Here is a 22,440-nt window from a genome sequence, read left to right as displayed (position 1 = left end):
TGTCCTTAACTTGTATACCATGCAAGGTGATGGAGAAGATTGTGAGAAAAAACCTAGTAACACATAAGGAGAGAAGAGACTTCGTGACAACCCATCAACATGGGTTTTGGAGGGTAAATCTTGCCTTACAGGCTTGATAGAATTCTACGATCAGATGACAAAGATTAAGCAAGAAAGAGAAGGATGGGCGTACTGCATTTTTTTGGACTGTCGGAAAGCCTTTGACACAGTACCCCATAAAAGGTTGATGCATAAGCTGGAGAAACAGGCAGGAGTAACTGGTAGGGCGCTCCAGTGGATAAGGAAGTACCTAAGCAACAGGAAGCAGAGAGTTACAGTGCGGGGTGAGACCTCAGAATGGCGTGAAGTCACCAGTGGAGTCCCACAGGGCTCTGTACGTGGACGTATCCTGTTTCTGATATACGTAAATGATCTCCCAGAGGGTATAGACTCATTCCTCTCAATGTTTGCTGACGACGCCAAAATTATGAGAAGGATTAAGACAGAGGAGGACAGCTTGAGGCTTCAAGAAGACCTGGATAAGCTGCACGAATGGTCGAACAAATGGCTGTTAGAGTTTAACCCAAGCAAATGTAATGTAATGAAGATAGGGGTAGGAAGCAGGAGACCAGATACAAGGTATCATTTGGGAGATGAAATACTTCAAGAGTCAGAGAGAGAGAGAAAGATCTGGGGGTTGATATCACGCCAGACCTGTCCCCTGAAGCTCATATCAAGAGGATAACATCTGCAGCATATACCAGGTTGGCTAACATAAGAACGGCCTTTAGAAACTTGTGTAAGGAATCATTCAGAACATTAAATACCACATATGTCAGACCAATCCTGGAGTATGCGGCTCCAGCATGGAGTCCATATCTAGTCAAGCATAAGACTAAGCTGGAAAAGGTTCAAAGGTTTGCCACCAGACTAGTACCCGAGCTGAGAGGTATGAGCTACGAGGAGAGACTACGGGAATTAAACCTCACTTCGTTGAAAGACAGATGGGTTAGGGGGGACATGATCACTACATTCAAGATTCTCAAGGGATTCGACAGGGTTGATAAAGACAGGCTACTTAACACAAGGGGCACACGCACTAGGGGACACAGGTGGAAACTGAGTGCCCAAATGAGCCACAGAGATATTAGAAAGAACTTTTTTAGTGTTAGAGTGGTTAACAAATGGAATGCATTAGGAAGTAAAGTGGTGGAGGCTGACTCCATTCACAGTTTCAAGTGTAGATATGATAGAGCCCAATAGGCTCAGGAACCTGTACACCTGTTGATTGACGGTTGAGAGGCGGGCCCAAAGAGTCAGAGCTCAACCCCCACAAGCACAACTAGGTGAGTACAACTAGGTGAGTACACACACACACAAACACACACACACACGGTGACACTGGAAGACAGAGTAAGGGGAGACTTGATCACTACCGACAAAATTCTCTGAGGAATTGACAGAGTAGATAAGGATAAATTTTTTAACATGGGTGGTATAGGAACAAGGGAACACATGTGGAGACTAAGTGCCAAAATGAACCACAGGGACATTAGAAAGAACTTTTCAGTGTCAAAGTAGTTAACAGGTGGAATGCATTAGGCAGTGATGTGGTGGAGGCAGACTCCAAACACAGCTTCAAATGTAGATATTGATGAAGCCCAGTAGGCTCAGGAATCTGTACATCTGATTTATTTATTTATTTATTTATTTATTTATTTATTTATATATATACAAGAAGGTACATGGGGTTTGTAAGAATACATTGGATAGTACAGTATTTACACTCTTGTAAAGCCACTAGTACGCGCAGCGTTTCGGGCAGGTCCTTAATCTAACAGATAATTTTAAGTAGGTAATTTCTATCAGAATTGATAAATTATAAAGATACATTGCAAGAGAAAAATGAGATGAGAGAGCTTAGTAAGTATATTAAAGCACATTGTTATATTAAAGCTCTGATTGATTACATTGACAGCTTGATTAGTAATTTAAACAAAATTAATAGACACCATACAGCAGATTAACAGCACATATAAGACAGCAATGATCACAATGGTAAAGATGTTCAGATTGGGTACATAAAGATTGGGAGACTGGGTAGCAAAAGATACAGATAAACAAGATTAATAAACACCATGCAGCAGATTGGCAGCACATATAATAAGACAGCAATGATCACAATGGTAAAGATGTTCAAATTGGGAACATAAAGGTTGGGAGATTGGGTAGCAATAGATACAGTGCAATTTTAAGGCAAAAAGTGAAAAACTATGAAGATGAAATTAGGTACTTTTTAGTATTGATTTTGAATGATGTAAAAGTTGGACAGCTTTTCAATTCAGTAGGGAGTGAGTTCCATAAACTGGGTCCCTTTATTTGCATAGAGTGTTTACACAGATTAAGTTTAACTCAGAGGATATCAAAGAGATATTTATTTCTGGCGTTGTGATAATGGGTCCTATTACATCTGTCCAGGAAGAGTTTCAGAGCAGGATTTGCATTTAAGAACAGGGTTTTGTAAATGTAGTTGACACAAGAGAATTTATGGAGTCAGATTATGTTTAGCATGTTTAGGAAGTTAAACAAGGGGGCTGTGTGTTGTCTGAAAGCAGAATTTGTTATTATTCTAATAGCAGATTTTTGCTGGGTAATGATGGACTTGAGGTGGTTTGCAGTGGTTGAACCCCATGCACAGATACCATAGTTGAGATAGGGATAGATTAGTGCTTAATATAGAGAGATGAGAGCAGAGTTAGGTACATAATATCTGATTTTGGAGAGCATACCAACTGTTTTAGAGACTTTCTTAGTTATGTGTTGTATGTGTGTACTGAAGTTGAGTCTCTTGTCTAGGAATAGGCCATGAAACTTTTCATCATTTTTATTGCTAATGTTTACATTGTCTATCTGAATCTGAATTGCATTTGTAGATTTGCTTCCAAATAGGATGTAGTAGGTCTTTTCTATGTTAAGTGTTAGTTTGTTGGTTGACATCCATAAGTGGACTTTTTTTAGTTCATTATTAACAACATCATTTAGTGTATGTGGGTTGGGGTTGGAGTAGATGAGGGTAGTATCATCAGCAAACAAAATAGGTTTCAGAATGTTAGAGACATTAGGCAGATCATTGATGTATATAAGAAATAGAAGAGGTCCCAAGATGCTGCCCTGTGGCACTCCAACAGTTAATGGTAGAATAGGAGAGGTTATATTATTGATGGCTACACATTGGTGTCTATCACTAAGATAGGATTGGATATAGTCCAGTGCATGGCCTCGGATTCCATAATGATGGAGTTTACATAAGAGGTAATCGTGATTAACAGTATCAAAGGCCTTTCTCAGGTCAATGAAGAGTCCAATCGGAAACTCATTTTTGTCAAGGGCTGAGTAAATTATATCAAGGAGACTAATAATTGCATCGTTTGTACTCTTTTGAGAGCGGAAGCCAAACTGACAGGGGCTAAGAATGTCGAATTTTACGAGATAGGAGTAGAGCTGTTTGTAGATTATTTTTTCAAATATTTTTGATAGTATGGGTAGGTTCGATATTGGTCTATATTTGTTTATGTCTGCCGGATTACCTCCTTTATGAACTGGCGTTACTCTTGCTTTTTTAAGGATATCAGGGAAGGTATGACACTCAAGGGATTTGTTGAACAGCAGAGCTATAGGTGGCGCAAGGGCATGGGAGGCACTCTTGTATACAATGGATGGGATTTCACTGATGTTCCCAGCTTTGGTTTTTAGTGAGTGTATGATGGAAACAACATCTGTCGGGCTGACTGGTGAAAGGAGAAGAGAGTTTGGATAGCTGCCTGAGAGATATGTGTTGATATGTGTCTGAGTCTGTGGGATTTTACTTGCAAGGTTAGCACCAATCGATGAAAAGAAGCTTTTAAATTCATTCGCCATTTCTAAGTCAGATGACGGTGTAAGGCCATCCTTAGAGAGTATTATCTGGTTGTAGGAATGTTGTTTAGTTCCTAGGATATTAGAGATGGTTTTCCATGTGCTTTTCATGTTGCCTTTTGCTTCTTTGAATCTAGTCTCATAATATGAAAGTTTTGCTTTTCTTATGATACTGGTAAGCACTGATGAGTACCTTTTAACTACTTCCTTTGAAACTAGGCCACTCCTAAATTTCTTTTCATATTCATGTTTTTTGTTGATTGATTTAATTATGCCACTTATGAGCCACGGGTTATTTTTTCTTTTATCAGTTACTTGTTTGGTAGGCTTAGAGTTTTGGAGAGAAAGAGGTTAGTTGATGAGTTTATATCCTGTGAATTATTAAATTCAGATTCCCAGTTAATATTGTGAAGTGCATTAGAAAGACTGCCTAAAGCTGATTCACTATGTAGCCTGAATGAGAGTTTCTTGGTCTCTGGTGGTGATGTGTCCATGTTTGCTATGAGGAAGGTAGGTTAGTGGTCAGTTGTTCTGTCATAAATTACCCCAGATGTAAGGGGTGCAGTTATATTAGTCCATAGGTGATCCAGGGTAGTGGCAGATGTATGAGTGACTCGGGTGGGCTTGGTGATTGTGGGGATTAGCATACAGGAGTGCATGCTGTTACGGAAATAGTCAACTTGAGGGTTGTTTTGAAGACCCAGGTCAATATTGAAATCACCTCCCAGAATGATGTGATTTTTGTTGAGATTGTTATTTATGATAAGATTCCTTACATTGTCTGAGAATAAAGCTATGTTGGTATTAGGAAATCTATAGATGGCACCGATAGTCAGGGAGGATTTAAGGGATTTACTGGAGAACTTGGCAAAGGTATATTCACAATAGTCGTCTCTATCACTAATAACACTATTGCAAATGAAGGTATCTTTGTAATATATTGCTGTACCACCACATTTTTAATTTGGCCTGCAGTTATGAATGGCTTTATAACCAGCTAAATTGTAGAGTTGGGTATAGTCATTACTTAGCCAAGTTTCTGTTAAAATGATGAATGATAATTTAGTACCTAGTGCTGTAAGTAGTGCATTTATATCATCAAAATGTTTACCAAGTGACCTAACATTTTGGTTGTAAACTGATAAGCAGGTGCTATTTAAGAGTTTGTTTTTTGCAATATTTGCTGTGTAATACCTGCAATAATGATGATCAATGTGCTGATTTGTGTGGATATGGGACAGAAGATTTCGATCAGGATCAATATCGGTAAGCATATAGATAAAATAATGTTACGATACAGTAAGATAAGCAATTACAGGAACAGATAAATACTAAATCTGCTGTAAAATAGAAAGTAATTAGAGCAAAACACAACAATACAATAATATAACAATACAATAAGAGCTTACAAAGTATTAAGTCTGCTAAAATTAGAGAATAATTATGGCAAAACACAACAATAAATGCAAGTAAACAAAAGAATTGAAACAATTAGAGGTAGAATAAAGGTCATTAGATAGGCATGGAGGATACACAAGTTTGGTGGAGAGAACAAAAAATCAGTAGAGACTGTCAAGATGAATATATAAAAAATTTGAAAAATGATAATTGTAAAGTAAAATAATCTTAAAGATAATAAATTCCATTTAGCTTAGTTTTTAACCTATAATTAGTATGAACTTAATTAAGAGAACAAAATGAGATCAATAATTGATTTCAATAAATGACATAAATCAATACAATTAAATTTAAAATTTAAAAGGAATAGGGTAAGATTAGATTTAAGAGTAAAATTTTACAATGAAACTGAGGTAGATGCTTGCATAAGTGCATGGAGACTTGACGGATTATTTAGGAAATTATATGAATGAGAGAACATTAGATAAATGGTAAGGCAGAGACAGCACCTTGGATTAAGTTAGGTTAGGCTCAGGCACTGAAAGAGTTATTTTAAGTACTGGCATTGGTCGGGTTCAGGTTTTCAGATATACCACAATCTCTAAAGAAGGCCAGTAGTTGTTGGTCACACTTTATTTCATATCTTTTTCCTGCACTCTCCTTCTTTGCAATAATCGTTCCATTCCTAGTGTAGCACTGCTTGATAAGACCAGGGTTTAGTTTGCGAATTTGACGCAGCCTAAAGAGGAGGGATCCACGCTGCTTTGTAAGACACTCATTTATATAGAGGTTGGTTTTATGCTTAGCAGCTGATTGTATGAGGTCAAACTTAACAGAGGGATTTGCAAGTTTGATGAGCATTCTCCTACTGCTACGGGGACTGTTTTTATCTATCCTGATAGCTGATTTGATATCAACATTGACTTTGATCTTTGAATTAATTAGGGTGTGGGCTATGTTACAACAATTCTCACCTTGTTGTTCATCAGGTAGATCAGTAGAGCTAATTAACAGGGAGTCATGAAGTTGTTGTTGCTCTTGGTCATCTTCGGAAGCCGCCTGGTGAATCTGAAGGAGATTGATCTGTTTTCCAGCTTTTGAAGGAGGTCACTTTGAGCTGAGAGGGTTTCCTCTGCCTGAATCTTATGTATTTGATCCATTGCATCATTTGCAACAGTTTGTAAGTTGAGAATTTCTTGGTTGTTGTTCGTCAACGATTCACGGAGGCGGTCTATGGTTTGTTGTTGTCGGGTGACTGTGGCTTGGAGGGCCGAAATAGCTTCAGATTGCATTAACACAAGGTTGTGCAGTTTCTGCAGCCATGGGTTACTTCTGAGAGTTTTGAAGTTTAGACAGGGAGCCATAGATTGAATGAATTCTAGAGCTTGAGATTCGAGTTGAGTTGAAGGGGGGGAGTGAGGAGGGGGAGCGGATGCTGTGTTTACCAACATCGGCGAGGATTGCAGCGTTGCCAGTGTTCCATTCAGATCTCTAGGAGTAATGGATGCAGAGCGCGAGGCACCCCTACCTGCTTGTTGCTATGTTTGGGCTTGTTTTCGGCGATAGATTCTTGGTAGTGTTCCTAGAAGTAGATACTTGGAGAATTATGGTGGGGATAGGCGTATAGTGAACGCTTGGCAGAAGGGTCGTAAATAGGCAGGCGAAAATTGGTTAATTTTGGTTGATTACTGTTGAGGTTCGCTGTGAGTTATGGCATATTAAGTCTCCATGCACTTAACTCGTGCTGGGCAGCAGTTAGGCTATGCAACGTTGAGTGAAGACGAAATTAACGCGAATTTTCTGCAGCAGTGTCGGTGCCGGTGCCACCCGCCAGCGTTTCCCGCCAATTATAATTTCCCGCACAAGATGATTGATGGTTGAGAAGCGGGACCAAAGAGCTTCTCAACCCCAACAAACACAACTAGGTGAGTAATTAGGTAAGTACACACACCAAGAGCACAGGGAAAAGTCAAATTGACCAAATGAAGGAAATGTTCTCCCAAGTTTGGCAGGAAATCAGGAAGGAGATGCATGAAATGAAGTATAAAACAAACAACCTGCAAAGCGAGTTGACCCAGCAAAGGAGGAGATTAAAAACCCTCAGTGAAAACAATATGGAGACTGAACCTCAGATAATCATCTAAAGGGATGATGGCAATGGTTCATCGGAAAGGAATGCCTCTGTATGTGAAACATTTGCAGAAATACTGAAAAAGAGTTCAGAAGCAATGGCCACAGTGAGAGAAGTAGCCATGCAAGCAGCTACCTCACAGGAAGCAGCAAGGTGTACCAGCTGCTGGAAAGAAAAAGATCAGTGGTAGCTGTGGGCATCAGAAAACAGGAAGGCTCATGAACAAATCCACAAAGGCCATGATGAGGGTTCGAACCTATGTCTGAGAGGATCTGACAGAGCCCGAGTGCATGGGGAATTGTGTAAAACCCTGGGTTTGTGTCGTGGAGAGACTGCAGGATCCATGAGAAGAAAAATGAACTCCCGGTTGCAATTCTTTTGACCATGTCATGGCCTAATCGATTAAGGCAGCATCTGGGATTTGCTAAGATGTAGGTGCGAACCCTCATCACGGCCCTTGTGGATTTGTTCATTTGATGCATCACACTATTGTGATTTGTGTGTGTAACAGGAAGGCTTCAATAGGCAAGAATGGAATAGTAAGGACAGAGAGGCAGTGAATGGAATGCTAAAGGGGTTAAAGATGGAAGGGGCCAAAAAAACATTGAGGAGCTTTTCAGGATGGGCTGGTACAACAAGGACAGAGACCACCCGATAAAGATAGTGTTTGCAAACAAGACCATGAAGGAGGATATTCTAGAAAGGAAGTGTCATCTGCAATATGTGGGAGAATACAAAAAAGTATTCCTCCAGAGGGACAGGTCGAGGGAGGAGAGAGTAATGGCAACAGAAGCAAGGATGAAGTGCAGTGTGTGAGGAGAAAACCAGGAAATCACAGCCCCCAACACAACATTCCCAGAGGCAAGGGGAAACCCACAACCAGCTTCCCAGCAACACCAGAGGGAGGGCAATACCACCATCCTCCACCACACAGAAACCATCCCTACCCCTCACCCTCCCTGCCCCCACTCAAATGCTCAGTCAACCCTCCCTTCCCCCTATTATAACCCCATGTAGCATGGAGGAGCGAGTCTACTCAGGGAGAGTTATTCTGCTTTCCGGACCTGAGATTAAGAAGTCAGAGAAAGAAAATATAAAATAAATGCCAGTGAATAATTTAAAAATACTAGCAGAGAATGAGCATCTGGTAATAAATAACATGAAATGAGATGTCGATACTTTGGTGACATGACATGAACCTAGCAGGACGTTGTGACCTCATCTGAGATACAGCAGTTGTCAGAGATGGTTGTACTTTGTTGATCTCCTGAAAGGAGGAAGAAAATAGTTCCTTGTGATAGTGGTGGAGTGAAGGCTACTTGCTCGCAAGTGTGAGGAAGCTGTTGGGGACACAGTAGACCATTTCTCTGTGATTTGGATAAATTAGAGGCGACCTGGAAGTGAGCATTGGTTAGAGTTAGAACAGGAGTTAGACCTTTGTGGAATTTTAATTATGTGTGCTCCTTCAAGAGGAAGGAAGTAAGCAGGCGTTTCTGTTGTGGAGCCTGCTGGGCGACTCCATGTACTCAAATCAGGACTAGAAGAAGCCTTGTGAAGCAGTCTTATAGCGATTTTTGTGGGCGGCCTGTGTGAGCGTCATGTTGAGCACCAGGGAGTGAGCACCCTGTGTCATAGATCCCTGTATTAAGCCTGTTTAATCAGTTGTTAGATTAGCAATCAGTGTTTGATCATGTGCCCAGCGATCATAGTGAACATATGTATATATGTTGGGTAGTAATTTTATTGAGCCAGTTAGCAAATATAGGGTGTTGAAGTTGAGTGGACATGCTGGCGGGAGGAGCGGTGCACCCCTCACACTCCCGTGTCTGGTGAGCAACTGAGGAGCAACGACCCCCAGTGACATGGCCGGAGGGAAACTCCGTGGCATGTCAAGACATGTTTCCAATTTGGATCCGACCAGTATTGGGGAGTACCCATCACGGTTGGACAGCGCGGAGCGCTGTCAGAAAGCAAGTTTTAGTACTAAGATAAAGGTTTATTACTTATGTTTTGTCAGGTAAACATTTTTCTTGGCATGGTAATAGGATTGCAGGTTTGTTTGGGAAGAAGTGATTGGACGAACTTCGAGGTTGAAAAAGAAGTTAATGGAGGAACTTCGAGGTCGGAGAAGAAGTGTATGCTGAACTCTTTGGTAGAGCAGAACTCCATAGTGAGGAGTTGACTTCAAGCAGTGTATGGAAGGTACACGTTTCCTTATAGAATCAGTGGAGAAGCATCACTGATGTTGGAGCAGGACTTCGTTTTGCAGTAGACTGGGAGAACTGCAGAAGTGTCTTTCCTGATGTTTTGGAGGACCCAGATATACGCATTGATTAAGGTGCCTCTAAGAGAAGAACAGAGGTTCATTGTGGACACATGATTGTATAAGGGAGTGCTTGAGTGCGTATTGGCATGTAAGACGCAGAGTAAGGCGAGAGATTGATTTCTTCTTTTGATGGGGGGTACTTATATAGATGTTTCAGGTATTTCAGCCTCAAACAGAGTTTCATATAATTTTAGGGTTGAGGATACAGTAATGTTGTGACAGGATTTCCGCCTCAAACAGTGAGGGAGTAGTATGTGGAAAGCCCAGAGTTGTGCAGCCACTTGCTATGGAGAGCTGGTGAAGCCAGGATATGATTTGGAGCGCTATTGGGTTGTAGCAGCTTAGACCGTTGTATGGTGATGTTCAATTTTATGTCATGAATTATGTACTTTTTTTTGTATAATAAATGTTAGGTTGCTTTTGCCCTTGTGCTGGTGAGGTTTCCCAGAAAGGGAGAGAAAGAAAGAGGGTCATGGCTGCAGATATGTGACAGTAGACACTAATTCACAAAAGGGGTATTTAGGAGATCATTCCAAACAAGGAGAGAGTGGGGAGTCATGGCAGCTCGAGTAGGGTGTGTGTACACAAGACAACGAGGCCAGTTTGGGAGCCACACCGCTAAGTAGGTGACGCTGAACCACTCCCCAAGATCAAGATGCATACAGAGTACTCTCCTGGGTAAATTACAAGCACCTAAGTGTCCATTGCTGGTCAACCGACGGTAGCGGGAGAGTGGCTGCCGAGGTTGGCTGTTTATTTCTGTCGGAGAGTGATTGAGAACGCTGTCCACCTGTATGCAAGTAACAGTCTGGTGCAATGACCAGAGATCATTTTTGGGTTTTAAAATCCACAACCAGCTCAAATACCCGTGATATGAGACCTCTCACCCCGAACTGACCCTGTCATCCCTACCCCATTCCAACCATGTCCCCCCTCCCGCTTTCCCTCCCTGTCCCCGCTTCCCCTTCATCCCATACCCTCCCTATCACCCCTCCCCCTCACTCCATATCCTCTATATCCCCCCTCCCTCCTTACCCCATTCCCTCCCTATCCCACCTTCCCTTGACCCCCCATCCCTTACCCAGTATCCTCTGAGACCCTGTTAACCACTTCACAAATCCTCACACCAATGGAACAGCTTCCTCCATCAGCAGAACACTCACCAAGAATGGAACATGAGAATGAACAGAAGTGAGCTTCAAGGCAATGTACACTGACATAGATGGGATTACAAATAAAACAAGTGAACTTGGAGAATGGGCACTAGAAGAAAACCCAGACATAATAGCACTCACAGAAGAAAAGCTGATGAAAACCATAACAAATGCAATGTTTCCACAGGACTACTATGTAGTGAGAAAAGAGAGAGAAGGAAGAGGAGGTGGTGTAGCTCCGCTGATGAGAAAATACTGAAGTTTTGAGGAGATGGTTATTCAGGGCTGTGAAGATTTCAGTGACTGCATAACAGGTACCATAGCAATTTTAGGAAAAAAAATTATAGTAGTAGTCATATATAACCCCCCACCAAACGACAGAAGACCCAGACAGGAATATGGTAGGAACCACATGGCCACTATTAATATAATAGAGAGAGCAGCTTCTGTCTCTATCAGGAACGTATCCAGACTACTAATCAAGGGAGACTTCAACCATGGGAAGATAGATTGACAGAACAGAGACCCACATGGAAGACCAGACACATGGAGAGCTAAGCTGCTGGACGTGGCAACAAGAAACTTTCTAAGCCAACACATCAAGGGACCGACAAGAATGAGAGGAGAGGATGAACCAGCCATGCTTGATCTGATATTTACTCTAAATGAGACGGATATAAGGGAAGTTAAGTTGGAAGCATCCTTGGGAATGAGTGATCACAGTGTATTAATATATGAGTACTTGGTAGAGCTAGGATTTATCTGCCCTCCCCCCCCCCCCCAAAAAAAGGAAATAAAATGGCTGCCGTACCGAAAGGGAAATTATGAGATGAGAAAATTCCTAAGGGATATACCAAGGGACACAGAACTCAGAATTAAGTCTGTACAAGACATGATGGACTGTGCTACCCAAAAGTCTCATGAGGCAGTAAACAGGTTTGTCCCTCACCAAAAGGAAAAACCGAGAAGCAAAAAAATAAACCATAGTTTAATAGGCTATATATGGAAGCAAAGGAACTGAACAAAAGGGCATGTAGGAATTTCCGAAATAACAGAACAACAGAAGGCAGAGAGATACCAGTGAACCGGGAACGTTACTGCGAGAAGAGAAGCTGAGAAAAAGTTTGAAAATGATATAGCTAATAAAGCCCAGACCGAACCAAAGCTATTCCACAGTCACATCAGGAGGAAAACAACAGTGAAGGAACAGGTGATTAAACGGGTGAGGACAGGTACACATAAAATAACAAAAAGGTGTGTGAAGAACTCAACAAGAGGTTCCAGGAGGTCCTCACAATAGAGCGAAGTGAGGTCACTGCCCTAGGAGAGGTGCAGTAAACCGGGCGGCCTTAGAAGGGTTCGGAATTACAAGAGATGAGGTCAAGAGGCATCTGTTGGATCTGGGCGTGAGAAAGGCTCTTGTCGCATGTGGAATCTCACCATGGGTATTGAAAGAGTGTGCGGAAGCACTTTGCTTGCTACTTGCCATAGATTGCTACTTGCTTGCCACTTGTCATAGTGTATAGTAGGTTACAGGAAACGAGAGACCTATCAGAAATATGGAAGACGGCTAATGTAGTCCCAATATTTAAAAACGGTGACAGACAAGAGGCACTGAACTACAGGCCAGTGTCCTTAACTTGAATATTGCAAGATGATAAAAAGATCGTGAGAAAAAACCTAGTAACACATCTGGAGAGAAGGGACTTTGTGAGAACCCATCAACAGGGGTTCAGAGAGGGTAAATCTTGCCTTACAGGCTTAATAGAATTCTACGATCAGTTAACAAAGATTAAGCAAAAAATAGAAGGATGGGCGGACTGCATTTTCTTTGACTGCCAGAAAGCCTCTGACACAGTGCCCCAAAAGAGGTTGATGCATAAGCTGGAGAAACAGGCAGGAGTAATTGGTAGGGTGCTCCAGTGGATAAGGGAGTACCTAAGTAATAGGAAGAAGAGAGATACAGTGAGCGGTGAGACCTCAGATTGGCGTGAAGTCACCAGTGGAGTCCCCAGGGCTCTGTACTTGGACCAATCCTGTTTCTGATATACGTAAATGATCTCCCAAAGGGTATAGACTCATTCCCATCAATGTTTTCTGACGACGCCAAAATTATGGGAAGTATTAGGACAGAGGAGAATGGCTTGAGGCTTCAAGAAGACCTGGACAAACTGAAGGAATGATCAAACAAATTGTTGTTAGAGTTTAACCCAAGCAAATGTAATGTAATGAAGATAGGTGAAAGGAGCAGGAGACCAGATACAAGTTATCATTTGGGAGATAAAATTCTTCAAGAGTCATAGAGAGAGCGAAAGACTTGGGGATTGATATCACGCAAGACCTGTCCCCTGAGGCCCATATCAAGAGGATAACATCAGCGGCATATGCCATGTTGGCTAACATAAGAGCGGCCTTTAGATACTTGTATTAGGAATCATTCAGAACTTTGTATATCACATAGGTCAGACAATCCTGGAGTATGCGGCTCCGGCATGGAGTTCATATCTAGTCAAGGATAAGACAAAACTGGAAAAAGTTCAAAGGTTTGCCACCAGACAAGTACCCGAACTGAGGGAGTATAAGCTACAAGGAGAGACTACGGGAATTAAACCTCACGTCACTGGGAGACAGAAGAGTTAGGGGGGGGGGACATGATCATCACATACAAGATTCTCAATGGAATTGATTGGGTAGATAAAGAAAGACTATTTAACACAAGAGGCACACGCACTAGGGGACACAGGTGGAAATTGAGTGCCCAAATGAGCCAAAGAGACATTAGAAAGAATTGTTTCAGTGTCGGAGTAGTTGACAAATGGAATGCATTAGAAAGTGATATGGTGGAGGCTCCATATAAACAGCTTCAAGTGTAGATATGATAGAGCTCCGTAGACTCAGGAACCTGTACATTAGTTGATTGGCAGTTGAGACACGAGACAAAAGAGCCAGAGCTCAACCCCTGCAAGCACAACTAGGTAAGTACCTACCACAGCCACCCACACACTCACCCACTACTCACACACATACACACACACACACACACACACACACACACACACACACACACACACACACACACACACACACACACACACACACACATATATACACATACACACCATATATGAGTTTCCCTCTTTGCCCTGATCTTGCCAACTCTACGTGGAACATTTCGAAATTGTTCTTCTTCTTCGTTCTATTGATACTCGTCCCTCTCTCTGGCTTCGCTATGTTGATAACATTTTGCTTCATGGCTTCATGACCTTAGTCTTTTCCAGCCTTTCCTCTCCTCTCGTAACAATCTGGCTCCTTCCATCCATTTCAAAGTTGAATGGGAATCAAATTCCCTCCTTCCTTTTCTTGACGTGGCCTCCCCAGCCTGGCCTCCCCAGCCTCTCCTCCCCAAACTGTCCTCCCAAGCTTGGCTTCCCCAGCCTGGCCTCCCCAGCCTGGCCTCCCCAGCCTCGCCTCCCAAGCTTGGCCTCCCCAGCCTGTCCTCCCAAGCTTGGCCTCCCCAGCCTGTCCTCCCAAGCTTGGCCTCCCCAGCCTGTCCTCCCAAGCTTGGCCTCCCCAGCCTGTCCTCCCAAGCTTGGCCTCCCCAGCCTCGCCTCCCAAGCTTGGCCTCCTCAGCCTCGCCTCCCAAGCTTGGCCTCCCCAGCCTCGCCTCCCAAGCTTGGCTTCCCCAGCCTCGCCTCCCAAGCTTGGCCTCCCCAGCCTGTCCTCCCAAGCTTGGCCTCACCAGCCAGGCCTCCCAAGCCAGGCCTCCCAAGCCTGGCCTCTCAAGACATTCCTCCCCACCCTGTCCTCCCCAGCCTGTCCTCCCCAGCCTGTCCTTCCCAGCCTGGCATCCACAGCCTGGCGTCCCCAGCCTGGCCTCCCCAGCCTGTCCTCAACAGCTTGTTCACCCCAGCCTGGCCTCCACAAACTTGCGTCCCCAGCCTGTCCTCCCAAGCTTGGCCTCCACAGCCTGGCCTCCCCAGCCTGGCGTCCCCAGCCTGTTCACCCCAGCCTGGCCTCCACAGCCTTGCGTCCCCAGCCTGTCCTCCCCAGCCTGGCATCCACAGCCTGGCCTCCACAGCCTGGCGTCCCCAGCCTGTTCACCCCAGCCTGGCCTCCACAGCCTGGCCTCCACAGCCTGGCGTCCCCAGCCTGGCCTCCACAGCCTGGCCTCCCCAGCCTGGCCTCCCCAGCCTGGCCTCCACAGCCTGGCCTCCACAGCCTGGCCTCCACAGCCTGGCCTCCACAGCCTGGTCTCCACAGCCTTGCGTCCCCAGCCTGTCCTCCCCATCCTGGCCTCCACAGCCTGGCCTCCACAGCCTGGCCTCAACAGCCTGGCCTCCACAGCCTTGCGTCCTCAGCCTGGCCTCCACAGCCTGGCCTCCACAGCCTGGCCTCCACAGCCTGGCCTCCACAGCCTGGCCTCCCCAGCCTGGCCTCCACAGCCTGGCCTCCACAGCCTGGCCTCCACAGCCTGGCCTCCACAGCCTGGCGTCCCCAGCCTGGCGTCCCCAGCCTGGCCTCCACAGCCTGGCCTCCACAGCCTGGCCTCCACAGCCTGGCGTCCACAGCCTGGCGTCCACAGCCTGGCGTCCACAGCCTGGCCTCCACAGCCTGGCGTCCACAGCCTGGCCTCCACAGCCTGGCCTCCACAGCCTGGTCTCCACAGCCTGGCGTCCCCAGCCTGGCGTCCCCAGCCTGGCCTCCACAGCCTGGCGTCCCCAGCCTGCAGCGCTGATTATTTTTAAACACTATTTCCTGTTCAACTTAATACTTGGCGCTGCTCCCAATAATATGGTGGTGGTAGAATATTGTGGTGGTAGAATATTGTGGTGGCAGAATATGGTGGTGGTAGAATATGGTGGTGGTAGAAGATGGTGGTGGTAGAATATGGTGGTGGTAGAATATTGTGGTGGTAGAATATGGTGGTGGTAGAATATGGTGGTGGTAGAATATGGTGGTGGTAGACTATTGTAGGGGGTAGAATATGGTAGGGGTAGAATATGGTGGTGGAAGAATATAGTGGTGGTAGAATATGGTGGTGGTAAAATATGGTGGTGGTAGAATATGGTGGTGGTAAAATATGGTGGTGGTAAAATATGGTGGTGGTAGAATATGGTGGTGGTAGACTATTGTAGGGGGTAGAATATGGTAGGGGTAGAATATGGTGGTGGAAGAATATAGTGGTGGTAGAATATGGTGGTGGTAGAATATGGTGGTGGTAAAATATGGTGGTGGTAGAATATGGTGGTGGTAGAATATGGTGGTGGTAAAATATGGTGGTGGTAGAATATGGTGGTGGTAGAATATGGTGGTGGCAGCATATAGTGGTGATAAAATATAGTGGTGGTAAAATATGGTGGTGGTAGAATATGGTGGTGGTAGAATATGGTTGGGGTAGAATATGGTTCTGGTAGAATATGGTGGTGGTAGAATATGGTGGGGGTAGAATATGGTTGGGGTAGAATATGGTTCTGGTAGAATATGGTGGTGGTAGAATATGGTGGTGGTAGAATATGGTTGGGGTAGAATATGGTTCTGGTAGAATATGGTGGTGGTAGAATATGATGGTGGTAGAATATGGTGGTGGTAGAATATGTTGGGGGTAGAATATTGTAGGGGTAGAATATGGTGGTGGAAAAATATGGTGGTGGTAGAATATGGTGGTGGTAGAATATGATGGTGGTAGAATATGGTGGTGGTAGAATATGGTGAGGGCGGGGGGGGGGGGTAGAATATGGCCAAATACTCTGGGCATTGATCGTGTACAAGCCATGTATAATTACCTCACAACTGTAGCGACGAGAGAACAAGTCAAGCAGACAACGGCAGCAGCAGAGACCGACAGCAGCAACAGCAGCAGACCGCAGCAGCAGCAGCAGACAACAGCAGCAGCAGAGACCGACAGCAGCAATGGCAGCAGCAGCAGCAGCAGACAACAGCAGCAGCAGACAACAGCAGCAGCAGACAACAGCAGCAGCAGACAACAGCAGCAGCAGCAGCAGACAACAGCTGACGATGGTGTGGCCAACAGTGTCGGAAAAAACTAGGCAGCAGTTCTTATATACACCTCACACCCAGACTCCTCCCACCCTGTCTCCTCCCACCCTGTCTCCTCCCACCTTGTCTCCTCCCACCCTGTCTCCTCCCACCCTGTCTCCTCCCACCTTGTCTCCTCCCACCCTGTCTCCTCCCACCCTGTCTCCTCCCATACAGTCTCCTCCCACCCTGTCTCCTCCCACCCTGTCTCCTCCCATACAGTCTCCACCCACCCTGTCTCCTCCCATCTTGTCTCCTCCCACCCTGTCTCCTCCCACCCTGTCTCCTCCCACCGTGTCTCATCCCACCCTGTCTCCTTCCACCCTGTCTCATCCCACCCTGTCTCCCCCGGTCTCCTCCCACCCTGTCTCCTCCCACCCTGTCTCCTTCCACCCTGTCTCCTCCCACCGTGTCTCATCCCACCCTGTCTCCTTCCACCCTGTCTCCTCCCACCCTGTCTCCCCCGGTCTCCTCCCACCCTGTCTCCTCCCACCCTGTCTCCTCCCACCGTGTCTCATCCCACCCTGTCTCCTTCCACCCTGTCTCCTCCCACCCTGTCTCCCCCGGTCTCCTCCCACCCTGTCTCCTTCCACCCTGTCTCCTCCCACCCTGTCTCCTCCCACCCTGTCTCCCCCGGTCTCCTCCCACCCTGTCTCCTTCCACCCTGTCTCCTCCCTCCCTGTCTCCTCCCACCGTGTCTCCTCCCACCCTGTCTCCTCCCACCCTGTCTCCTCCCACCCTGTCTCATCCCACCCTGTCTCATCCCACCCTGTCTCATCCCACCCTGTCTCATCCCACCCTGTCTCATCCCACCCTGTCTCCTCCCACCCTGTCTCCTCCCACCCTGTCTCCTCCCACCCTGTCTCCTCCCTCCCTGTCTCCTCCCACCCTGTCTCATCCCACCCTTTCTCCTCCCTCCCTGTCTCCTCCCACCGTGTCTCCTCCCACCCTGTCTCCTCCCACCCTGTCTCCTCCCACCCTGTCTCCTCCCACCGTGTCTCATCCCACCCTGTCTCATCCCACCCTGTCTCCTCCCACCCTGTCTCCCCCGGTCTCCTCCCACCCTGTCTCCTCCCAACCTGTCTCCTCCCACCGTGTCTCATCCCACCCTGTCTCCTCCCACCCTGTCTCCTCCCACCCTGTCTCCTCCCACCCTGTCTCCCCCGGTCTCCTCCCACCCTGTCTCCTCCCACCCTGTCTCCTCCCACCCTGTCTCCTCCCACCCTGTCTCCCCCGGTCTCCTCCCACCCTGTCTCCTCCCACCCTGTCTCCTCCCAACCTGTCTCCTCCCACCCTGTCTCCTCCCACCCTGTCTCCTCCCAACCTATCTCCTCCCACCGTGTCTCCGCCCCCCTGTCTCCTCCCTCCCCGTCTCCTCCCACCCTGTATACTCCCACCCTGTCTCCCCCGGTCTCCTCCCACCCTGTCTCCTCCCAACCTGTCTCCTCCCACCCTGTCTCCTCCCACCCTGTCTCCTCCCAACCTGTCTCCTCCCAACCTGTCTCCTCCCACCTTGTCTCCTCTCACCCTGTCTCCTCCCACCCTGTCTCCTCCCTCCCTGTCTCCTCCCTCCCTATCTCCTCCCCACCGCCGACCCTCCCCCACCGCCGACCCTCCCCCACCGCCGACCCTCCCCACCTCCGACCCTCCCCACCGCCAACCCTCCCCCACCGCCGACCCTCCCCACCGCCGACCCTCCCCCACCGCCGACCCTCCCCACCGCCGGCCCTCCCCACCGCCGGCCCTCCCCACCGCGAACCCACCACACCGGCCGGCCCTCCCCACCGCCGGCCCTCCCCACCGCCGACCCTCCCCACCGCCGACCCTCCCCACTGCCGGCCCTCCCCACCGCCGGCACTCCCCACCGCCGACCCTCCCCACCGCCGGCCCTTCACCACCGCCGACCCTCCCCACCGCCGGCCCTCCCCACCGCCGACCCTCCCCACCGCCGACCCTCCCCACCGCCGACCCTCCCCACCGCCGGCCCTTCACCACCGCCGACCCTCCCCACCGCCGGCCCTCCCCACCGCCGACCCTCCCCACCGCCGGCCCTCCCCACCGCCGGCCCTCCCCACCGCCGGCCCTCCCCACCGCCGGCCCTCACCACCGCCGGCCCTCCCCACCGCCGGCCCTCCCCACCGCCGACCCTCCCCACCGCCGGCCCTCCCCACCGCCGGCACTCCCCACCGCCGACCCTCCCCACCGCCGGCCCTCCCCACCGCCGGCCCTCCCCACCGCCGACCCTCCCCACCGCCGGCCCTCCCCACCGCCGGCCCTCCCCACCGCCGACCCTCCCCACCGCCGACCCTCCCCACCGCCGGCCCTTCACCACCGCCGGCCCTCCCCACCGCCGACCCTCCCCACCGCCGGCCCTCCCCACCGCCGGCCCTCCCCACCGCCGACCCTCCCCACCGCCGACCCTCCCCACCGCCGACCCTCCCCACCGCCGGCCCTCCCCACCGCCGGCCCTCCCCACCGCCGGCCCTCCCCACCGCCGACCCTCCCCACCGCCGACCCTCCCCACCGCCGGCCCTTCACCACCGCCGGCCCTCCCCACCGCCGACCCTCCCCACCGCCGGCCCTCCCCACCGCCGGCCCTCCCCACCGCCGGCCCTCCCCACCCCCGACCCACCCCACCGCCGACCCTCCCCACCGCCGGCCCTCCCCACCGCCGGCCCTCCCCACCCTCCCCCAGTATCTACCAGCAGGCGTCCACAAAGGTCAACAACACCACCTGGTGTGGCGTGTAAGATAATATCTCGGAAAATTTTTCCTGTTTTGTTCATGGGAATCCCCTCAAATGTTGTCATGCTAGCACTTGTTGTTGTTGTTGTTGTGGTTGATGTTTCCTTGTTGATGTTGTTGTTGTTGATGATGTTCCCTTGTTGTTGATGATGTGTTGTTGTAGTGCTGTTATTGATGTACCCTTGTTGTTGTTGTTGATGTTGATGTTGTGATGCGAGAGTGAATTGCTTGTTGTTGTCGTCGTTGTTACCCCGTCCTGGGCCAGGAGCACCCCTCCGTGCTCTGGGTGGGGGTGTTGGATAATCCTAGCAAGCAATTATTTTTATTCTTTGTGAACATTTATTTTCTATTTTTTATCACTTCAATATTTATGATTATGATTCTAAGTGGACTGTATATTTGATTCAGCCTGCCAGAATTTACTTGCACATAGTTGGAGGAACGTTTACAGCTTATACAACAATTGGGGGTCATATAATAAGCTATAAACATTTACCTTATTATAATATAAATTATACCACATGTGGTGGTAATTAACCAACAGTATGGTTAGTACTACTCAATCTTATAGTAAACATGGGTTAGTACAAATGTGAGATCTTAGCCATGATGTAGGTATGGCCTGATTAGGCAGTGTGATAGCTGTTAGAGTGTGGCTACATGTGGTCCAGTTGTAAAATGGGGGCTGGCACTCAGGTGGCGTCTGTGGAACAGCTAGGGTAAGCAAGAACATCACAAGTTATGTTGGCCAGCTCACCTCATTATCTTCAACTCACAAACTTACCTACCAAAGAATGGGATTAATAACGGTTCCATTAACATATAAAGTACAGTTTTGACATGAATTATTTGTGTGTGTGTAGTGCTGAGTAAAACACTACTCACTTTGTTGTGGGCTTCGTCTGCAGCTTAACCAACTACCTATCCTATATTTAATAGTGATCACAACCAATAAAGGATGTAAAGGGAGTCGGGAACTAAGCTCTTATCTTTGTTATTGAGGGTTGGTCGTATCGTTGTGGATCCATTGACAAGTTGTGCTTGTCGTGAGGAGCCATCTTTGTTTTGTTTCTGTGTCTGAGCCAGAGCGTGACTGCCAGCCTCCTTCCCTGAGGTTGCGTTCCAATACTCTGTTGGTTCCTACTCTGTTTTAAGGACTAGGTTTATTGAACAATAGCAAGGAAGTCTGTAGTGTATTTTTATTGCTAATTATAATGTCCTAGCGAATACTTTTTTATTATGTTTAAACACTAGACTAGTTTAAAAGAATAAATGGAGTTTATTATATACGTGTTGTGAATATGGGTCTATTGTGATGACACTGAATCTCCCATTTTCCTTATATTCGGAAATGGCTAACTATAGTATGTTAACATGTGTGTAGGATTTCCAACAGGGGGTTAAGACTTATCCCTCCCTGGGCCAGGAACACCACACAATGCTCCGGGAGGTGGTTAAGATTTACCTCGCCCTGGACCACAGCACCACACAATGCTCCGGGCAGGGGTTAAGACTTCCCCGGCCCTGGGGCCATGTTACGAACACTTCCGTAACCGGGTTCTTATAAACTCTACGATCATTCCCAAGGTCAGAGATCCCATTGTGGAAATGTAGTGTAATCTTTAAGGTAAGAAATTATATTGCACTTAAAATTAACCGTTCTTATTATCTACCACCACAACTATATACAATTCACTACTAGTGATTATCCAGAGCATCGTTAGCCCTCACGCTAGCTAGCTGCGAAGATGACGGACACTATTTACATTCCTCTGACGAGGTCTTCAGCGCAACACTAGCCCCTAGCCCACTAGCTGCAGTTATAGCGATGTCTTCAAGCGCCCCACTAGCCCACTCGCTAGTTCGCTCAAACAGTGAAGTCTTCCAGAGCTCTACTAGCCCTCTGGTTAGCACACCCAAACGGTGAAGTCTTCCAGAGCTCTACTAGCCCTCTGGTTAGCACACCCAAACGGTGAAGTCCTCAGAGCTCCACTAGCCTTCTCTGGCTAGCACACCCCAACAGTGAAGTCCACAGTGCTCCACTAGCCCTCTCTGGCTAGCACACCCCAACAGTGAAGTCCACAGCGCTCCACTAGCCCTCTCTGGCTAGCACACCCCAACAGTGAAGTCCACAGCGCTCCACTAGCTTCTCTGTCACCAGTAACTCATCACCTACCAGAACAGCTGACTAGAAGATGGGAAACTGATATTAATGGGAGGTTCAACTATTTAATTCGGAACCTGGATCATAGATGGCGCGCAGGTCCGTTACAGGCCAGGAGCACCACACCATGCTCCGGGCGGTGGTTAAGACTTTCCCTGCCTGGGGCCAGGAGAACCAGACCATGCTCCGGGTAGGTGTTAAGACTTACCCCGCTCTGAGGGAAGAGCCCCACACCATGCTCTGGGATTAGGTTATGTCTTACCCAATCCTGGGCCAGGAGCACTACACATGCTCCTGCCAGTGGGTTAAGGCTTACCCCGCCCTGGGGCCAGGGGCACCATAGCATGCTCCAGGCAGTGGTTAAGACTTACTCTGCCCTTGGGTCAGAACCACCGCATCTTGCTTTGGGCGGGGATTAAGACGTACCCATATATGGGGCCAGTAGCACTACACCATGTTCAGGGTGGGTGTTAAGACTTACCAAGCTCTCGGGCCAGGGGCACCAAACCATTCTCTGGAAGGTGGTTAAGACTTACTTCGCCCTGGGCCACAGCACCACACTATGCTCCGG

General features: G+C 47.8%; 1 protein-coding gene across 1 annotated transcript in view; it reads right to left on the bottom strand.

Annotated features, from left to right (window-relative positions):
• Positions 1-16,953, bottom strand: part of LOC123749022 (leukocyte elastase inhibitor) — a 42,854-nt gene extending 25,901 nt beyond the window's left edge. The window contains exon 1 of the mRNA XM_069323887.1: positions 16,708-16,953. The gene's annotated coding sequence lies outside the window, so the exon portion shown is untranslated. The remainder of the gene's footprint in view (positions 1-16,707) is intronic.
• Positions 16,954-22,440: the final 5,487 nt, after the last annotated feature.

The sequence above is a fragment of the Procambarus clarkii genome, chromosome 13, assembly GCF_040958095.1.
Source record: "Procambarus clarkii isolate CNS0578487 chromosome 13, FALCON_Pclarkii_2.0, whole genome shotgun sequence".
Taxonomy (NCBI): Eukaryota; Metazoa; Arthropoda; class Malacostraca; order Decapoda; family Cambaridae; genus Procambarus; species Procambarus clarkii.
The sequence above is the reverse complement of the archived record's forward strand: the minus strand, read 5'-3'. Positions and strand labels throughout refer to the sequence as shown.